A 12,063-nucleotide genomic window follows, 5' to 3' on the forward strand; every position below is an offset into this window, starting at 1 on the left:
TAGGTCAAAGGATACAAAGTAGCAGATAGATAGGATGAGCAAAACTGCATGAGAAATATATTTTAAAATATTGCATTTGGGATTTTTGCTTAAAAAAGTGGATATTTGATGTTCTTGCCACAAAATAAGTAACTGAGACAATGAATATGTTAATTTGCTTGACTATAGTAACAATTTCACTCTCTACCTGTATATTAAACATCATGTTGTACACCTTAAATATATACAATAAAATTGTTTAAAAGCTGAAGGAAAAACACATGATCTATTCAATCAGTTATTTCTAAAAATATTACTATAATCTCTATAATATTTAAAATCCTGTGGTGATAAAACATGAATCTCAAGTAAATAACAATAATAACAACAATAGCTTATAATTATAAAGTATCCTACCACAATTAAAGCATCATAAACTTATATAAATTAGCTCATTAATCTTTCCAGCAACCCCATGAAATTGGTAATATTATCATCCCCATATTACAGATGAGAAAATTGAGGCATAAGCTGTTAAGAGCCATGCCCAGGGTCTGGATCCCAGATCTATTATTTGGCATAAACTCTGAATTCTGAGTCCCAGCATTTTAACTATTACAATCCAATCCAATAGTTGAATTATTGAAACATAAGTTTGCCATTTTTTATCAAAATCGTTGAATATCATCAATTAGATATAATTCAATGATATAGGTTTGCATGCATGACATAACAGATTAATTCTCCTAACAGGGCTATAAGAATTTAGAGTTAGTAGAAACAATTCAAACAGTTTGGTATTATCAAAGGACACTTAGTGTAGAAGGTGGAAACTGATCTCAGTTTTAAAGGATAGGATGTGAATAAAAGGAAAACCGGGAAGTGTTTTCTAGGTGAGAGGATGACTTATACCAAGCCAGGGAGGTAAGAATGCATGTGTGTCTTCTATAAGTATTGACATTAGTTTGATTACTGCTATGGAGTCTTGATACCTATCTCCTGCCTGATTTCCTGATTCCAGGTACCCCCCAGCACCACCACCAACTAATTTGCCCTAAAGAAGGGCACATGAGTTTAATTGTGTCCCCCCTCCAAAATGTATATGTTGAAGCCATAACCCCTAATACCTCAGAATGTGGCCTTATTTGAAAATAGGGTCATTGCAAATACAATTAGTTTAGATGAGGTCAGTAAGATGGCCCTAATCCAATATAATCGATTGCCTTATAAAAAGGAAAAATTTGTACACAGAGACATACACCCAGGAAGAGCACATGTGAAGATGAAGGCACGGATTGAAGAAGCAGCACAAAGATACTTCCACAAGCCAAGGAACACCAAAGATTAGGGAATGTCAAAGAATTCCAAGGAATACCAAATCACTAGAAGCTAGGCAAGAAGCATGAAACAAATTTTCTCTCACAACCTTCAGAAGAAAACAACCCTTGACCTGAGACACCTTGATCTGAGAACACCTACTTCCCAGAACTGTGAGATAATACATTTCTGTTAAGTCGCCCGGTGGATTAGTCAGGGTTTTTCAGAGAAACAAATCACATAAACAAAACTATATAGAGATTTATTATGAGGTGTTGATTCATGCGATTATGGAGGCTAAGAAGCCCCATGATCTGCTCTCTGCATGCAGGAAACCCAGGAAAGGTAGTGGTTTAGCTCTAGTCTAAACCCATAGGCCTGACAACCAGGATCACCAATGTCAGAGGGCAAGAGAAGTTGGATGTTGCAGTTCAAGCAGAGGGTGAATTTGCCATTTCTCCACCTTTTGGTTCTGAGTCCTCAGCAGATTGCATGATGTCCACTCATATTGCTGAGGGCATTCTTCTTTACTCAGTTTACCAATTTAAATGCTAATCTTTTTCAGAAATACCCACACAGATACACCCAGAAATAATATTTTACCAGCTACTTGGGCATCTCTTAGCCCAATCAAGATGACACATGAAATTCACCATCACATTTGGTTTGTGGTACTTTATTATGGAAGCCCTAAGCAAACTAATATGAGGGAGAAACACAAAAAGCCTGCTTGAGTGTTTTCATTCTTTCTCCCTTTCTCCACAGGAACTCTGGGAAGATGTAGAGATTCAGAGAAATTCTTCTGGCCTCCAAATTCTAAGCCTCAATCAGCACATCAGTCTTTCTCTCAATATTTTATCATAACAAAAACTTGGCCATTAATCCAAACACTATTTTTTAGACATCCTGATTTTTGCATCTTCCAAGTGACACATTTTTGTGGTAAAGAATCAGCTGGGATCTATGATCACACTAGATCTATGTCTTCAGTCATTGCTTTCTTTGTGTTAGCATTTTTATCTCCCAATTTAAGAATTGTTTATAGACCTTACAAATATGTAAGACACTATTTTATAGTAACATTTGAAATATCTTATTTCAAGTGTTATAGATATAAGCTATAAAATATCTATATAGATATAACAACTTCTAAATATAATCACTGGATTTTTTAGAAAGAATGTACAATTTTTTGAGGCAATTCCAAGAAAAGAAAAATAGTTAACATTATTTAATGCTTGTAAAAGATACTTTTTAAAGCAGATTTACATGTGTTACCTCATTTAATCCTCACAACAAACTCTGAAGTCGTTTCTATAATTATAGTGAAGACAGTAAGGCACAGAGATCAAAGTCATACAGCTACTTAGTGTCATAATATAAAAAGAAAGAAAACCTTTATGAGTACCTACTGCATATGTAGAACTGTATCACCTGGTTTGATGAGTTATCTTCCTTAATTTTACTTAATCTTTGGGAGCATTGACCAAAACTATGTGACTAACATGTTATTATATTTAACATGTTCTTATATCTTCTTTTCCCCGATAATACAGCTAAGGCCTAGAGAATTTTTTTGTCCAGTTCACATTGCTAGTAATTTGGGGGATAATATTTTAGGTCTGTGTTTGAAACATGTGTTCTCTTCCAAGTTAATTATATTAATCAGTCGCACACATCTTCATAAGTCTTTTTTTTTTCTTTCCTCAGTCTTCCTACTGGTGTTCCCTAACCACTCCTATAAACAGAGCCCCACCCAGCTCTTTGGATCCAGGGTAATCTCAACAAAGGGCAAACATAAGAACCACTTTATCCATGGCCAAGCAGCCTGTCTTCAAAACTGACTTACTGCTTTTCTTACTGGTTTTCCTCTCTGGTCTTTTATTCTGGTTTCAGAAACCAAGCTCATTTTTTTTCTTTATAATCAGATGTCCACTTTAAGCCACATAATGAGTAATTAGACCCCTAATTTGATATCCTTACTCCAGTATGTTGCTTGCTGGCACATAATTTCCTCCACAGATCAGTTTTTTATATCAATTTTTATTGGTGCTGGTTAAATTCTTCTATTTTGAACCATTAGAGACACAAACAAAGGCTTCTGAAATTTCTTGAGCGTCTTCTGTTGATTACACCATAAAAGAGACACACTGCACGTTTTGTTTGTCCTCTTCTTTTCATGACTGGTGCTAGGAAAATCCCCACCATTGAAGAAATTTGGACCCAGAAAGAAACATAATAATCAGCTCAGACACCAGAATGAGTAGAAAGAGAAGGACAAAGTACTCGATGGAGGACACATGTTTCCAGAGACTGGAAGCATGATGCCACTTTTTTTACATTACCTACTGTTGTAAAATGTAGTGTATTAATATAAATTTGAAGAATAATAAGACCAACAGATCAGGAAATGGCTGCCATTGAAAACATAATTTATTACTCACAGTTTCCAAGAGGAGGGGGCACACCATGCCACAAGAGGCCACAGGGAAACACCAGGGTTGATCAGGAGGCAGAGGGAGAGGGAAGAACCGTGGACAAAACCCTTTATTGCAGTTTTCATGAGAAATAAGGAGTGAGATGAGTAGGCAGACTTAGGATTGGCTACTTTGGATTTCAGTGGGCTTTAGGGCATAGGGACTGCCCATAGTTGTCTGGTATCTGGCCCTTGAGTAATTAAGGCAGATGAATAGTGACTTGGAGTGTGAGAAACCTGTAAAGGTAGTTGGAGTGTGGGCTGTAGGTTGGCTGGTTTGTATTTGAAAAGTGCACTCACAGGCCAGTTGTTTACTATCTCTGTGAATTGGCTAGCCCTGGGAGAAGCGGTCCTTCTAAGGCCCCAGATGTCAAAGCACCTGAATACAGAAAATAAAAGACATAATTAAGACACCAACACATGACCACTCTGTTGTGGAATAGTAATTTTTTTAAATTTTAATGTTTAAAAATTATTTTTATTTTTTGACTTTTAGGTTCAGGGTTACATGGGTAAATTGTGTGTCACTGGGGTTTGGTGTACAAACAGTTTTGTCACCCAGATAGTGAGGATGGTACCCAATAGGTAGTTTTTGATCTTTTAAAACTATAATGTATACATGTTTTTTGTTGGAGTCTCACTCTGTCACTCAGATTGGAGTGTAGTGGCTTCTAGCCTCAAACTCCTGTATCTTTTATTTTGATATTTGCTAATATTTTCAAAGAAAAAATAACTTTTTATGAACAAAGAAGCACTTAAGAATTACCAGCTAGATCTAGATATTACTTTAACAGCACTAAAAAAATCACAATATAAGTAATAATTATTAATTTAATCTATTCATCATATGCAGCATCATTACAATGTTTGAACATGGTATGCAAATTTTGTGGTACATTTTTAAAGATATATGAAATTGTTGGTTATTCTGTTGCATAATTGCCTTGAATAGTAAGCATTTGGTATAAGGGCTTGAGGGTTGAATTACATTAAGTAAGACTTTCTGAGATTAGTGTGTGGGCAATGAAAGAGAAGAATGGTCTCAATCCTGGAGGGGCAGGCTATCATGGCAAATCTGTCCTCACCCTACCCCAACCTGACTCCTGACCCAAGCCCTCTTCCCTGCTCTCAGGGAAGTTTTTTCTGACAATGCTGCTGCCCCCACCATTGCTGCTGCTGCCCCCACCATTGCTGCCCAGATGCTATCAAGAAACATTAATGCAAAAGAAGGTGAAAGTTCTATGTGCCTTGGGGAGAAAAGGTCTTGTTCTGTGATCTGGGCTGGCACTGTACTTTGATTAAGTACATCTTTTTAGTCCCACAGTCCACATTATTGTTTACAGTTTTCTATTTTAGAAACTCTGAGCTGACTCATCAAGGGACCAAATGTCAGAAGCTATTGCTAGCTAGTGTTCCCCAACACATGTGACTTTCCTATGTCCTGTAAAAGAGTTTATGTACATTGACCCCCAGCTACAATTCCATGTGCTCTCTCTCTTTCCCAGGCTAGACCTAATAAAAAATTCCCCCTCAATTTAACATTTTTCTCACCTAGAATTTTAGGAATTCTTATGCAGATAGAAAACCTCATGACAAGATACAACCTTCCAGAACCTTACTTCTAGAAGTGGCTATGCTTCTCACATTCTCCTGAAGGCTGGAAAATGTTATATACTGCTTGGAACCACAGATTATACTTCAAAAAGATAGACTTCAAACTGTACAAATATAATATACAATATAATACAAATTATATAAATGTGCATATATGTCAATGAGTTCCAGACTTAGAGCTAGAGAGCTCTAATTTAATTCTAATACAGAATCTAACACAGAGTCTAATTTAATTCTAATACAGAACAGATTAATAGGCTAATCAGTTGTCTCCTGTTGCTGTCTTTTCCTCATCTGTAAAATGAAGGGAGACAATAACCTCCCACTGTGATAATCAAGTGAGATAAAGTGTAGTTATTACATGCACTGTAAAAGCTGGAGAGAAAATGCCCCAAGAAAACCACCCCAGGGTTCTGCTTTGCCCAAAGCTTTTCTTAGATTAAAGACTTGTGGCCAAAGTCTTAAAAAGGGCAAGGGTTTGAATGTTGGTTTTCAATAGAATTGAACAACTTAGGGTACAAGGCCAACATTCACAATCAATCATGGATAGAGACAACCCTGAAGAAAGAGATTACATGGTGAGAGTTTTAATAAGAAAGAGTAAGGAGGCTGTATTTCTAGGGCTGCTGGGAAGAAAGGAAAGAGAGAACAGGGAACTGGCTGAGCAGAAGTCACAACCAAGAGCTGCATTTGCCCAACAATGATATACAGGTAAGGTCCAGTTTTTACATTAAAATATTTTCAACAAGGGTTTGTATTCACATTAGCGATTTTGCTTTTTGCTTACCTCATCTACCCAGATAAACTTTTAAATTGCTATGGTAAGCATTGTTTCCTCATAAGTTAAAATAAGCACTTCTCTTACAAATATTGAAAAGAAATCACCGTATTATGCCTTAATATAGCAGTCACATATCAAAGAAAATTTCTAAAATCAAAAACACAGAAAAATATATTTAAATATGCCCCAAATCCTCCAGAACTATGTAAGTGCTACGATAGCTTTAAATATATTCTGTCAATTTCTGGGACAATAATTCTATCACAAAAACACAAACTGTATTCTCTAAAACAGAGACATCACTCAACCAGAGAAATGAGTTAATTCAAAAAAAAAAAAAAGTAGATCACTGAAATGGAAAGCTGATACACACACACATATTTACATACACATGTATATGAACTATATATGTCTATATAAGCAAATATATATAGATGTTACATAAAATCTACAATTTGAAGTATGAAAATTTCTAATTTCATATTATTTTAATGCAATTATCAAAAAGAGTTGTTCCTTTTAAAGCATCACTTTGATAGATACTAGAACAGTCTGCCTAAGGAAAGGCAACAGTAACTATTCTTAAGGCAATTTATAGGCTATATTCTTTAATTCACTGAATATATAGTCTTGCTAATATGGTGAGAAATTAGATAAATGTGCATTCCCCATAAATTGGACAATGGTCTGAAGCCAATTGCTAAGTCAACTGTGTAATTGTTGTAAACATTTCTTATACGTTAGTCATTTTCCCACACTATAAAATTAGTTGAGACTTGAATTTTCAGGTTTTAGTCCCCTGATTGGCAATTTATTTACCAAAAAAAGCCCCCAAAGCACTGTATACCATCATATAATTAAATGCCTGCATATGCTTTGAAGATAAAGCAATCATTATGAATTATTTGAAAGAATTATTTTAGGAATAAATTCAACAAGTACATTAAGTAGATGTATTGGTGTTAAAAATGGAAATATGCCTCTTTATACTCTGTAATATCAGCCGTAATGAGCACCACTAGTTTTAAACACTGTTAGTCTTTAGTTGGTCTGTCTCCATTCTGGAAAAGGCCATCAATAAAAGCTGATAACCTCTATTAATGCAAAGATATTCAGGGATTCTGCTGGTTCTTTAATTGTCTGTAACTGGTCTCTCTGTTCTTCTTCCTTAGAATGTTAAATGAAATCAAATAGGCTGGAGTGCCCAGAAAGAATAGGCACCTGCCAATGAGGAATTCTTAAAGCCGGTGAGTGAATATTCACTATCAATATCATTAGTGCTTTTATTCAGTTATCCATTAATATATCTATTCAGTTACCCGATATTTTCTCAACAATTGTTATAGGTGCAAATTATGGAGACAAAAAACCTGCCCAGTTTTTTACCTCAATCAACTGATGCTCTAACAGTCACGTAACTAAGAAATACTATCACATCACTGAAGAACTGGGATATTTTCTATAAGGTTCACCAAGACAGGAAAAAATGATAATAAAATCTTAAAATAATACTGTAACACTTAATTATTTTTCATGGTATATAATCTTATGATCTCTGGGTGTTGCTTGAAAACCATCCACATGAATGCGTAATTGCAATCATTGATGTGGATCAGGATCAACACTGAGCCTTCTTTGCCAGATAGAAATTAAAGGAGCAATGATTGTTGGGCTAGCCTCAATTTCCATCCTATCCCTACCCCTCACATGGCTGAACACAAAATAGTTTTTTATATTCAATAGAAGAAGTACCCTCTCCCCCTGTCCTGGCAACCTTGTCTTCTGTCTTTAGAGATCACATTTCAAAAGCAAAATTTATACTTTTCAATATAAGTCAGAAAAAAGAATTTGTTTCCCAAAGAAATAATTCTATAAATTTGAAAGTCACCTATAAAGGGATATCTGAATTAGTTTTCCACTATCCGATAGATAAAAGAACTGGTGAAATATGGACAATTTACAAATTCATCTCTAAATTATTGAGTGCATACTATACCAGATTTTAAAATCAGTGCCAAATTAACATAACAACTATAATATTGTATAACTTTCTTGTTAAAAATTTAAAATTCTGAACCAAACTCTTCAGTTTATTGATGCAGTATACCTTATTAGAGACTTGAGCTCTTGCTGCTGAAAAATGTTTTTAGGGAGATGAAAGTAATTGGTTTCTACAGATTGTGTTCTGGCTTCCTAAAAGTAATATAACCTACTTTCTTTATACAGAGGCTGTATGCCAGCTGAAAAATAAAAGATAAAAGAATCAGAGATGGAGTAGGGAATCTGGCTTCAGAAATGTGTAAAGGACAATGATTGTCTGGGGAACAATGGGAAAGAATGATGCAGGAAAGGGAGAATGTGTGTTACCCTAGAAGTTTCATTTCCATTTGGAAAAAGGAAGAAAACTGGATACTTCCTGAGTTTCAACTGTGAGTCAGGTCATTTCATAACCTTGTTTAGTGTTCATGGCAACTGTATGAGAGAGTATTTTTTTCCTATTTTACAGATTAAAAAATGAACTTAAATAAAATATCTAAGATCCTATAGTGGCCAAGCTAGGAATGGAATTGCCTCTGTATGATTCCAGAGCCTGTCTTCATTCTCTTCTGGATAGAACAGGGATCAGAGAAGAACAGATTATTTGGGAAATAATGATGTATGCTGACATCAGAGGACTCAAACTATAAAAATGTAATTTATATTTCAATGCTTCAGTGATGTTTTATTCAAAATGCCAAATAATTATATTATTTTTTACAATAATCTTAATGTTCTAGCATGGGAACGTTCTCAGTGTAACCAGTGCTAGACCACCAAGGGAATTAGGAATTTTTGTTTTAGTTCAGGCTTTTACTGATAAACTTTCCAAAGACTATTAAAATAGCTCCTTGCTTTAACTTTAAAGTGCTTTTCACACTGTGAGAAAATTATAAGATATTAATGAGTTCATGCATATGATGTCCTTTGAGTTCCCTGAAAGAAGGGGCTTTTTAGAAAAGTGATGCTGTCCTCTTTTGTTCTTTTTTGTTTGGTATCTTGCCTAAGTTGACTGAACATTTGTGGCTTGTTGATTCTGTTAGTCACCAGAAAAAAATGAAGCCATGCTTCAATGGCCAAATTAGAATAGAAGTCAGTTAATGATTTAACTTCTACCTCCAGACTTTCAGGAATAAAGATTTTGGCAATGCTTTGATTGCCATTGCTTTATTGTGTTTAGATTGGTACTTCACCATGATGTAAGATTTACTTAATAAGAATTCGGAAGCTATTTGTAAGAACATGGGATGTGAGCATCAGAGATTGTGACAGAACCTGGGAGCTACCTTTAAAAAATCCAGGAGGTAAAGAAGGAATGGAGAGGGGATAAAAGTAGCTGTTAATAGACCCAGCAATATTCCAAGTAAGCATATTTAACTTTATAAAGCACTGCAGATGTCGTCAGTTTGGTGACCTGGAAGACAAGCTCACATGAAGAAATATCTTTTTGACAGGAGAATGGTTTGTATGTAAATGGACTTTAAATGTACCAGAGATTGTTTGTATTTGGTATTACATTACTTGAAAAACTAATTACACAGTTTGTAATTAATAGGCAACACTCTCTTTGGAGGAAATAATTTTAACTCAATATCTGGAGTTGCTAATTTTCATTTTCTCAACTCTTCTCAACCTCCCTTGATCCTAATCTTCTTTGTACTTTCTCACCAGTCACCTTCTTCTCACTTTCTACTGGTTTCTTTCTATGAACATTTAAACATAATCAATATGCCATTTGTCTAAAACAAATAAACAAAACGCTCTCAACCCCATAAGCTTCTCCAGCGATTGTCCAATCTAATTCTTTGAATTATTTTTGTGTTTTATACATAATAAATACACAATATGTATTTGTCCAATCAAATAATGTTTGTTAGAACTTAATGCAGTCTTTTGTAAGTTTTATCACTTGCATCATGATTCTTTCTATTTATATGTACCAAGATTGTTTTAATTCATAGATGACTCCTAAATCTATACTCCCAGGCTATTGTCTGGGTTTGCAATCCAATTGCATATATTTTCAACTATCTATTGGACTTTTTCACCCATGTGTCTCATAGCACTTCACACTCAGCTTATCCAGAACTAACTCATCAGGCCTCCTTCCATATATGTATATATATCATCTTCCCTATCTCAATGAAAGGCAGCAAAGCAGCTTCATCCACTTCATTCTCCAAGCCATATATCTAGGAGCTATCTTTTATCCCTCCCTGCTCCTCATCTCCAATATTTGTGTTAACTACTGCATATTCCTAATTTTATCCCCTTAATACTTCTTAGATCTCATTTCCCTCCATCTCACTGTATTCTAAGCCATACCATCATTATCTCCCTAGATTACTGTAACTGCCTCCTAATGCTTCCATCTATTCTGCATACTTGATCTAAAATAATATTCCTAAACATAAATGTGGTATTAACACTACCCTGCCCAAATCTTTGCCCATTGACCTAATAATGAATGAACAATCCTTTAACACAGCTTGTGAGTTCCCACCTGCATCATTTATCCCTACGTGCATCATTTATCCCTACTAGACCAACCTATTCTATAGTGACACTGAAATATTTTTCTATTCCTTGAACCTGCCATATTATCGTGTTAGATCTTCAAGCATGCACTTCTCCCTCTCTGGAGCACACTTTCCCCATTCTATTCTGCTCCAATCTGAGAGGGGAAAAGTAAAGTCTCAGCTTCTATCTAGAGGCCACCTCTAGTTAGTCTAGATAAGATTAGGTTCTTGTCTATGTCTTTTTTCTAAGTTATTACTAATCATATTTTAATTATTTTATAGTCGTCTATCTTTTTCAATAGAGTCCATAATTATTATGAAAAGAAATCATGTCTCTTCTTGATCTCACACTATCCTCAGCTTCTAATACAGTGCTTTGCAAGTAGTGGATGCTTAATAAAGTTTTTATGTAAGTAATTTTATCTGAAATAAAAAGTAGCATCATTTAAGCATACAATTTTTGATAGTCAATTGCATCCTTTCCTTAGAGAGTACAGATTCAGAGTCCTCTGAATTGTTCATTCCAACCAGGCCATGTTTTAAAACAAAAGGGGATAATATTAATGAATTATAGGTCAACAGAGTAAACTGAGATTCTTACAGGCAGACTAGGAAATGTGGTCACCCTCCTTTAGGAGTTTGGCAGATAAGTTAAGTACATGTGCCTCTGCTTTTTCTGGGGAAAAGGAAGGAGTTCTATTGATCTAGAGATGGCAGAAACTATGCAACTCCAGACAGTTATTTGTATGTAAGAATACAGACCCAATCTTATCAGATCTTCTGATTTGTCAAGAAAAAATAGGGAATTCCATCTGAATTCTATTTTATCTGAAATATCTTGATGTTTTAATGTTAGTAATGCAGTGATTTTTTTTTTAGAAAAAGCAGTTCTAGGTATAGGCAGGAGATAAAAATCAAAATGAATAATAATCTGCATAGGCTAGAAACACAGATATCAATATTAGCCACTTTGTAAGAGCAGGGTACTCCAGGCATTATACCTTTAGTCGCTGAGTCATGGGGGAGGTTTGGAAAGTCCTAAACAAAGGGCCTATGCAGCCAGGATATTAGGAAGACATTCAGGAGGCCTGAAAGCATCATAATATTCTAAACCCAGCATAGCCACACCTAAATATTCGTCCTGGTATAGCTATAAGGAATACTTCATGAGGCCCTCCAAAGTGACTTTGTTAACTTCTGAAATAGTGTGATAATTTTTATTTCCCTACTCACTCACCACACAATCATTTCCTAATTGCTGTCTGTGTTTGACTTGCCCCTGTATTAGGTAATAAAGATTCAGAATTTTATTCACTCTGGTTCCACTACCAATTTTACTA

The 12,063-nt window shown here is 35.1% G+C and overlaps 1 protein-coding gene across 4 annotated transcripts in view; it reads right to left on the minus strand.

The window, feature by feature from the left end:
* LOC460575 (uncharacterized) overlaps positions 1-12,063 on the minus strand; it is a 510,143-nt gene that overhangs the window by 246,119 nt on the left and 251,961 nt on the right. For 2 of the 4 annotated variants that reach the window (XR_010155698.1, XR_010155699.1), the window contains exon 6: positions 3,708-4,151. The exons of the other annotated variants lie outside the window; for them this stretch is intronic. The gene's annotated coding sequence lies outside the window, so the exon portion shown is untranslated. Of the gene's footprint in view, positions 1-3,707; positions 4,152-12,063 lie in introns of those variants that run through there. 4 annotated transcript variants of the gene reach the window in all.

Source organism: Pan troglodytes, chromosome 2 (assembly GCF_028858775.2).
Source record: "Pan troglodytes isolate AG18354 chromosome 2, NHGRI_mPanTro3-v2.0_pri, whole genome shotgun sequence".
NCBI lineage: Eukaryota > Metazoa > Chordata > Mammalia > Primates > Hominidae > Pan > Pan troglodytes.